General features: G+C 43.2%; 1 long non-coding RNA gene across 3 annotated transcripts in view; it reads left to right on the forward strand.

Annotated features, from left to right (window-relative positions):
* The window catches only part of LOC107095921, a 155,503-nt gene that overhangs the window by 40,525 nt on the left and 105,573 nt on the right, over positions 1 to 9,405 (forward strand). For all 3 annotated transcript variants that reach the window (XR_001481766.1, XR_001481768.1, XR_001481767.1), the window contains exon 2: positions 4,985 to 5,035. This is a non-coding gene — a long non-coding RNA (uncharacterized LOC107095921). The remainder of the gene's footprint in view (positions 1 to 4,984; positions 5,036 to 9,405) is intronic.

Genomic DNA, 9,405 nt, shown 5'->3' on the forward strand with positions numbered 1-9,405 from the left:
CACCCTATCCCCTCAGATTCTTTTCCCCCATTCTTCCTCCCCCTCTATTACTTCTTAAGAACTTGGAGGAAAGTTGGAAGAAAGCAAAGCACCTCCATCTCCATAGGTTTCTATTATCTGCGTTGTCTAGACATAATTTATTATAATAAAAATGATGATGTTAACTAAGAGCCAAAAAGTGTTAGGGGCGACGATGAGGGCTGTGTGTTGACTGAAAAAATATCCTCCTGCAGTTTAGGGTTTCAGAATGAGACAGCTTAACAGCGCGCCTGAAAAAAAGAAGAAAAATCTCTGCATTGGGAAACGAAATGGTGTGTACCATATGATTTGTGGTCAGCATATGATGCGAGTATCTGCTGCCCAAAGTGCAACGGATCCCCGAGCGTTCCCGTCATTCTGTCGGATACATGCCTGCGATTCATAGAAATCTTTTTCCATGAATATTTGGATTGAAACATGAAGTCTTTATTTGACTTGGTGGATGGACTGTTTGTTTTCTTGTCCCCAACCTGCTTTAGTCAACATGTTGAGGCAGCAAATAAATCTATGCTGCACTGAAACCCGTTTAGTCTGCCAGATCCGAGCACGTGCGGAAGCACGCCCGCACGCACGGACGCAGAAGCACACACGCTCCCGAGCCGAGGGCTCCAGGGAAATAGAGCGGAGAGGAAGCTACGTGCCTTCGCCAAGCAAGGGCTGTCTGGTGTCATGGCAACGGGTGCAGATTACCCCACCCTCCATCAGTCAGAGAGACGAGCAAGTGGAGGAGAGGAGATGCCACAAAGAGCAGAGGCAGAAATATACAGAATACAAAAGGATGTTTGAATGATCTGCCATTATTAAGGACTTAGACGGAACGACGTGGTCCAGTTTAGTGAGAGACCAGGATGATGAGTGGAGCAGAGGACACGGAAAAGGACAAAGGTTCTGATGATGTGTGGGGAGGCTTCAAATACACAGAGCTAAACACATTGGGGGTGATTAGAAATGTGCTTCTTCATCCAATATGCAGCCTTAGGAAAGGGGGGAACGTTTGGCAGCAAACACGTTTCACACCGACACATTATGCGGAAGAGCTGCTGCTGGCGAGGGATGCTGGGCTGGATGCAGAGCGGAGGCAGTGATGCATGACCAGGATGACAGCAAAGACGAGGAGCCTGCAAGGCGGAGAGAGATGGTGCTGGGTGTGGAAGAGATGGCACCAATGAGAAGCCAGGAGAGGAAAGAGAGAGGCTGAGGTTGTCTGAGGATATTGCCTCAAACGATAAAGTGACTGCGGCACCGCCATCATCCACAGTTACATCACAGCTGAGCTTACACTCAGGATGAACCCCTCCCTCCCTCCCAGCGCCTTTTATGTCTCTGCCAAGCTCCCAACCCTGACTGTTTAGAAACCAGATTAGACTGTATGTGATATTGGACATACTGTACATGCGGTGTGACTGACAGTCTAAACTACCCTGGATGTTGTCTTTGTATATTTGCAGGTGACAGTATTCTGCTTCCAGTGGCATTTTCTAGGCATCAGCTGAGCTCTGCTTATGCAGGGAAGCTTAGTTCTCCCATCAGTCTTTAGCATCCCAACCATGACCTCCTGCACTGCGTTACTGTGTTCACTTACATGCTCTGAGTGCTGGGCACAAAATGATTCCACCTTACAGGAATTCAGTATCGCTGCCCAAACACTGATGCTGCAACAGCACAGAAAATACACCTTGCTACTGTAATGCCAGGTCTGACCCACTTTTGCCTTCAGAACTGCCCTAATTCTTCATGGCACCAATTCAGTAAGGTGTCATGAACTCTCCTCAGAGATTTCCGTCCATATTCGCTGTATACGGGGGGGGCGGGACCAAGGGCACCTAGGTCACCAAGCACTTGTCCCTATATTTAGTGATTTTCAGACCCCTCTAGCACTTTGATTTCTAAAAAGCTCCTAGCGCCAAATCTAGCGACTTTTTTCTGCTACTGGAGACTTTGGAGACAACATCTAAAAGCAGCGAACTCTGCTCTCCAGAGCAAGTAGATTGGTAACCCCGCCTCCTGCTCTCCTCTATCTTGTCTGCTGTCATGATTCATGCAGCTATTATTTCATCCAAATGAAAAATGGAGAACAGATAAGCAGATCATGGCTTGTCTACAGTGAAAAGAAGGACTGGGTTATTTACTTTGGCCTTTTTGGAAACACAGGAAGGAGCAATCAGCTAAGTGAGCTTAGTGCTTGGAAAAAATCTTTCATTCCTTTAGAGACGGCATGAAAAGTCAGCTGAGTACAAAACATAGAGAGGAAAACAAGAAGAAAAGGGACAAGAAGAGAGGGACACAACCTAGAACAGATAATGGATGTCTGTTCTATTAACATTTATCTATCTGGAGAAAGGGTCTGTTTATGTGTTGTCTTCTCAAATTTGAGGGCCCAAATTTCCTAAATCCACCCTTGATGAACAGAGTCTGGATGTAAAGTTTTAGCCTGTGGTGTAAAAACTGACCCCAGAGAAAAGTTCCCAAAGACACCAACATGGGAAGGTCTCAGTGTCCCTTATGTCCAAAAGCTGCTCAATGTTTTAAAATTCTACAACATCTGGTCCAAACTCCGTCCTCGAGGGCCGCTGTCCTTTAGCAGCTCGTTCTGATGGTTGCAGTTCAGCAAAAGCCTGTTAATCAGCAGCCAGTGAAAATCAGCTGTACTGTAGCAGGAAACCTCTAGAAGCTGCAGGACAGCGGCCCTCCAGGACCAACTTTGGACAGACCTGATCTAATGTATGGCAGCCTGAGTGGGACATGTTCATCTTCTGTTAGACACAGACTGAAGACTCCATTACTAACCTCTCATTGGGATTTTGTTCTTTTATGTTTTATTTTAATGCAAACTAAACAAAGTTCCAACCGTTTTATATGCTTTAGAAGTTTGAGGTGTCTTCATTAAAGCTTCGTTCAGAGTTTGGTGCGCTCGATCCCTGCAGCGAAAAGCTGCTGCAATGCAATCACTTTTCCTTGTCTGTCTCCACTTAGGGCCCTAAATATCCTAAATCCGCCCCTGGCTGTATAGCACCATGTGCGTACAGTAAATGCTTGGACCTGAGCAACTCTAAATCACACCACATTTCCCAGCATTGCAGCTTTCTCACCAATGACCTGTTGGACAGATCGTTTGTCCGTCCAGATATTCTGAGGGAAAGACCTAATAAGCCAAATGATCACGGATTAAGTCGAGTAAAGGACCATTGGGTAACATTTGTAGACTTCTAATGTTTACATGTTTGCAATATGAGGCTGATAATCTGTGAAAAATATCAAGCCCCTCTGGCTCCCCCCAGAGGTCGCAATACCATCGGCAGAAATAAACCAATCAAAGCCAGGAGAAAAGTCTTAACAGTAGGGGTTGTGTTAAATAATCGTCATGATGATGCATCGTGATTCTAATTTTCGTGATCTACTGCATCGATTCTTGACGCCAAGTATCGATTATTAATAAAAAAAATGAATAAATAAAATTGCATGAATGGTTGGAGAACATCAGCCAAAAACAAGTGTAATACAACTTCCAGTCCAGTAGATGTCGCTGTGGATGTGTTGACGCATGCTGCCTTGTGTCACAAGCATTTCCGGCCACGGGATACTGCGCCGAGTCATTCAAAAACAAAACATGGAGGAGATTGAGAAACTTCGTCCGGCTCCGTCAAATTTCAAATCCGATGTTTGGAAGCATTTTGGTTTAAAAAAAAAAAACAATTGGAAGACACTACCCAGATCACACTCAGCCAGTCAGCCACTGGTAATGGCTGTATTTATTTCTAATAGTGTTCAGTGGAAATATCGCAATGCATCGCAATAATTCAAGTATCGTGATGCATCATGATAGAATCGTATCGTGGCCTGTGAATCGTGATTCAAACCGAATTGTGACTTCTTTGGCAATACCCACCCCTACTTAGCAGTGTCAATCACGCTCGTGTACAGACTGCTCAGACCCCTCCCCCACAAGGCACGCGCTGTCATTCTAGAAAACGTTGCCGCGGTGCAGGTGTTTATTAAGGTAAAGTTTATCATTGATATTTGGTGAATCCGTGGCACTGCCTACAAGCCGGTGTGTTTACGGCTCTGCTGGGGTGGGGGCTGTGGGGGGAGGGCTCAGACACAACAGGGAGTAAGAAAAACAGGGTAGCATCATCAGCAAACAGAAATGGAGATGCCACACTGGATAAATCATGTAAACAAGAACCAACACTGGAGCCCTGACAAACTCCATGAACTAGCTTAGCTCTGTGAGCATTAAAACCCTTTAATCAAACAAATTCCTGCCTGTGCAAATATAGCTACATATCCCAGCAGTCTATGGCTACAAGGTAGGATCCACACTAGAGGGGTCACCGTTCCATCGCAGATCAGCACAGAAACACACCTACAGCCTAACAGTCACAGTTTGAACTGCAGGATGAAACCTTTCACCTTTGAGAGGCCGTATATGTGGAGCGATTCTTCATAAAACCATATCGATGGTCATAAAGAATCATAACCACGGTGATGGAGGTCCACTTTGTAAACGTAAGAATAGATATAGGCCTGTAGTTATTCAAAAATATGGAACATATGCTCTGATCTTTGATATGATTTGATACATTCACATATTTTAAAAGGAGATAAAGAACAATGTAATGATGTGATTTCAAAAGAAAATATGTTACTGTTTGATAAGAAAGGCAGGAATATGGCCTGTAGAAGGTGTTTTTAGTTTATCAATGATTGTGTTTATTTCTAGAATATCAAGGGGATCAAAAAAAGGGATCGGAGAAAAGTTTCCCAGTCTTATGTCCAGAGGACTTCCTCAGTCATAAAGCTTTCTTACAAAAATGCATCTCCTTGGTTTGATTTTCTAGCAAAATATTGGTTCTGTTGCAAAAATGATAAATTTTTTAGTACTGTCCCTAACAGAAAGCAGAAAGCATCCAGGTTACTGACCTGTTTATTGTCTTCTTGCCTCCAGGAGCTGCTGCACAGCAGATGTGGGGCAACAGGGAACCAAAGACAGTGATCTGTAAGTAACCCTTTACTGAATATGTTCATGTGGAAGTTAGCAGATGGAGGCAGTGCTGGTGGTCTACATACTGTTACAGAGATCTCAATCAGGCTCAGATAAGACAGATGGGGTTTGTTTTTAGTACCCCTATAAGGAAAACTGGACATAACATCAAGTTAGAAACGCAGCAATCTATATTTAATTTAATTTCCAGTTAAAAGGGGTCAAAACACCTTTAGATGTTCTATTTACCACACGGCTAAAAATAACAGCTGCTTCTCTTACAAGGGAAAGATTTTCGAACGCTGGTTGCTCCCAGTTAAGCATCCGAGTGTTCTGAACGCACACAGGTACGAGTCCTCTGTGGTAACGATGGGATGGAATCAGCCCTCTGTCATGGTCTTGGTTCTGTATTCTGTTTTACCTTGTTCCATGTTTTCTAGTTTTTTTTGGTTTCATTCCTATTTTGTAGTGTTTTCTGGTTATTTTCAGTTCTCAGTTTTTCATTTGTTGCCCTCTGCTGCCCTCTTGTGTTCTCCTTTTTTCCTTTGCTCCTTTCTTGTTTCTGCTCTGCTCACACCTGCTCCCAATCTGTTCACTAGTTCTTGCTTTTTTTCAGTCTCCCATAAATACTCTCTCTGTTCTGTTCTTCTTTGCTGGGTCCTCGTCAAACTTTCTCCAACTCCATCTCTCTGAGCCTTTGTCCTTGTGATTGTGATCCCCCTGATGTCTCCATGGTTTCTGGTTCGTCTTGACTCGTTTTCTTGTTTTGATTTGTGGATTTTTGGATTCCTGGTTCCCTGTTTGTGTTTGGACTTTGTTTTTATATTTGGATTTTTGGATTACCTGCCTCTGTTTTAAGTTAACCTTTCATTAAATCCACACAAAAATCCCCTCTGCCTCCCTGCCTCTGCATTTGGTTCAACAAACCACAACCCATTCCTGACACCCTCACTTCTACCATCTGGTTGTGTTCAGTTTTATGCAACCTAATTCACTTCAAATTACCTGAATTCATTGGATTTGCTTATCCAATCATATCAGTTTCAGCCCATATTTGACAGACTGAATTTTAACTAGATGCAGTCGGATTTAATTTATTCATAACTCTATGTGGTGACATACAGCTGATCATAACACACCAATTAGAAGGATCTATATAAGTAAAACTGTTTGAAATAAAACACGGTGGACTTGATAAAAATCGCCTGAGGCGGAGGAAGGGGAGGATATTTGAAGTGGAAGTCATACCTGCTGTACTTAGTTTGATGTGTGTAACTGTCCAAACTCATTCAGTCACTGACAGTTCCGGAAACTTTTCCTCAAAGAAGGACTTTTAAGACCTAAGTGTTTAGATTTTAGTATTCCTTCTGTATTTTATGTCCAGCTCTCTAATTTATACTGTAGCATTAATTGTTAATCAGTTATTATTTCCATAATCAGTCGCTGAAGATTCTCAGTCAACCAGGTCATAGTCATAAAAAAGTTAAAAAACAATCCACTGGACTTTGTTTCCAAGTTTGAAGACGTTTCTCTTCCATCCAGGAAACTTTTTCAATTCAAAATGTCAGAAATAGTTCCAGGTTTTATAGAGTGGACCAAAACAAACTGTCACTGGAGTAAAAAGCTGAAGTAGATCCTCTAACTTCTATAAAAGTGTTTTTAAACAGCAGGATTTATACTTCTACTGGAGTGATAAACATTAATACTTTTGACCTCTGACCCCAACTTGAGCCCCATTTGCACCACCCTTACGAATGAGGGCTAGTGGAAATGGAGCATTTGAAAACCTTAAAAAGTAGACTTGTGGAAAATGGAAATGTTCATAAACGTCTACTGGTTCCGACTTAAAGCCCCAAATTCGAGGTCTTGAGATGTTCAAGAGTGATTAAACTGAACAATAGAAAAATATTAGTGAAACACATGCAATTCTATTCAGTTTATTTCTATAGCGCCAAATTACATCATGTCATTTCAAGGCACTTTACTGCTCACCAGATCATCCAGTCAGATTGATTCAAAGTTTTCTATCTAAGGAAAACCAGCTGATTGCATCGACTCATTGACTCTTCAGCAATCCCTCACACTAAGCATGCTTGTAGCGACAGTGGAGAGGAAAAACTCCCTTTTAACAGGAAGAAACCTCCAGCAGAACCAGGCTCAGTGTGAGCGGCCATCTGCTGAGGCCCACTGGGGTTCAAGGAGACAGAAGCAGACATAGAAAAAGAAGCATAGATACAAAAGGCAACTGTCAACCAGCTCCACAGGCGGCCCCGTCCAGGAAACACACAGCCAGGCAGACGAGCTCCAAGCCAGCTCCCATGTCAGAGGATGAAGAGAGCACATCCAGTTAGTCACAGTCAGAGAAACAGGACTACACTGGAAAACAGGCTGGGCTCCAACATCTAGAAACAAAGGTGTTGATGGCAGCAGCACAGCTGATATTTCTCTCCAGGATGGAGTCACAGCCAAACAGATTCTGCAGAGTGGGAGAACAGAGATAGAATGATTCATGTTATAGTGTTAGAAGATAATAAAACTAGAGAGGTTTGTATCATTTTAATCAGGGTTAACTGATACTGTTGAACTGAACTCTCTCCACTGTCCTCATGTATCCCCCGTCCTCCTCACATATAATCACTGCTACGCCTATGAATGTACGCTAAGCCAGTAAATCCTTGAATCGGATGGAGTCCTCTGTGCTTTTCCGTGTCTGTCGCTGTGTGGTGCAGCTGCTGGCATCCTGTCATAATCATCGCCCTGGAAATAAAGCAGCTGACTGACAGATTCTGCAGCAGTTGTCCGTCCTGCCATGATGGACGCAAGCGTGAAGAACTGAGAGATAAAGACCAGGAAAAGAGCTGGGTTTTAGTGGTAAACGCATCCTAATTAAACTGATTGCTTTCAGTTCCTCAAATGTTCATTGAAATTATAAATCTGGACATACTTCGTTTAATTTGAATTCAGCCTTTTTTTCTGTTCATTTTCCATCTTCTTCTTAGCCATCTTAGAAAACAAACCGAATGAAAGCAATCTTTGACACCTCCAAGACAGAAAGATTTAAAAAGGGAAAAAAAAAAGGTTTGGTCGAATGTGGAGGAGCCTCGGTGGAAGCTTCATTTCCCTCCTGTCTGAAACACACGGCGGCACAGGAACAATGATTCTGATGTGGCGAATCTCTCATTTTCCCTTCCTATTCAGCATTACAGCAGCTGCTCAGACAGGAGAGACATCATTACAGGCCACCAAGGCCCGTTAATAGGCGCGCAACGTGGGGGGGCGGCCGGCTCTGCACGGGGCCCAGCAGAGGGGGAGACGCAGAATGGAGGGAGGTCAGGGGGTGAGGGGGACGACAAGATGTGGAAAAAGAGTCTAGACTGGAGGAGATGGAGGGAAAAAGGTAGATCTCACACAGGGGGGGTGGGGGGTAAACCTTCAGAGGATGAAGACATTTTTGGGAGAAACCAAAACATTTGGGAGGAAAACATTGAGACTAATATTTCCTTTTATCAGTGGTTGATGGCCAATAGAGGGCGCCACCCTACTCACCCAATGACCCTGATAGAAAAAAAGCGAATAAAAATCAAATAATCAAATTAAAATATTTAGAAATATATTAATATCTTTTTTAGATGTGCAAGATAAATATTTAATATTTAATGACAAGTAAAGCTGTTTCGTTCTTCAGATTGGTGACGTATTTCCATAAATCTTCCCCCATCTGGTTAAAGTCGTCCAGCTCAGCAGCTCCTCTTCACTGCAAAGATAGGAGCATCCTGAGGAGCAGCATCCAGAGCTGAAAGCAGCTTTACTTGTTCACCACCTCCCTCCACAGCGCTGACGTCACAGTTCGTCTGTTAGAACGTGCGGCTGATTGACAGGTTTATAGAATTATTTAGCACAAGGCTAGGCTAGCTCCATGCAGCGAGGCTAACTGCATGCAGCGCAGCTAACTGCATGCAGCGAGGCTAACTGCATGCAGCGAGGCTAAGGCTTTATCCTGCTTTCCCTGCCTCCTTATTCAAAGGTCAGGATCTTTCCCAGCATGGATAAAGACCACTGATCTCTATTCACTGGATTGCTGATTGCTCATTGGTAGTACAGGTTTGAAATGAAGCCATCGGACGCCATATTGGTACTCCCTTGTTAGACCGGTTGCAATGTGATATGTGAATGTTAATCTGTGCGCTACTGCATCTTATAACGATGATGTTCTCATTTATAGGAGGACGGAAGACTTTTAAAATGAATGTATCACTTTGACACAGACTGGCTGTTTCATAGCATCAGTAGATTAACTTTAACTTAGAATAACAAATAGGCCCATCACAGTGTATAGTTATTATGAAGTCAATGAAGTCTATAAATCATGTAATATAAAATATTAT

Source organism: Cyprinodon variegatus, unplaced genomic scaffold, assembly GCF_000732505.1.
Source record: "Cyprinodon variegatus isolate N-32 unplaced genomic scaffold, C_variegatus-1.0 Scaffold584, whole genome shotgun sequence".
Classification (NCBI taxonomy): domain Eukaryota; kingdom Metazoa; phylum Chordata; class Actinopteri; order Cyprinodontiformes; family Cyprinodontidae; genus Cyprinodon; species Cyprinodon variegatus.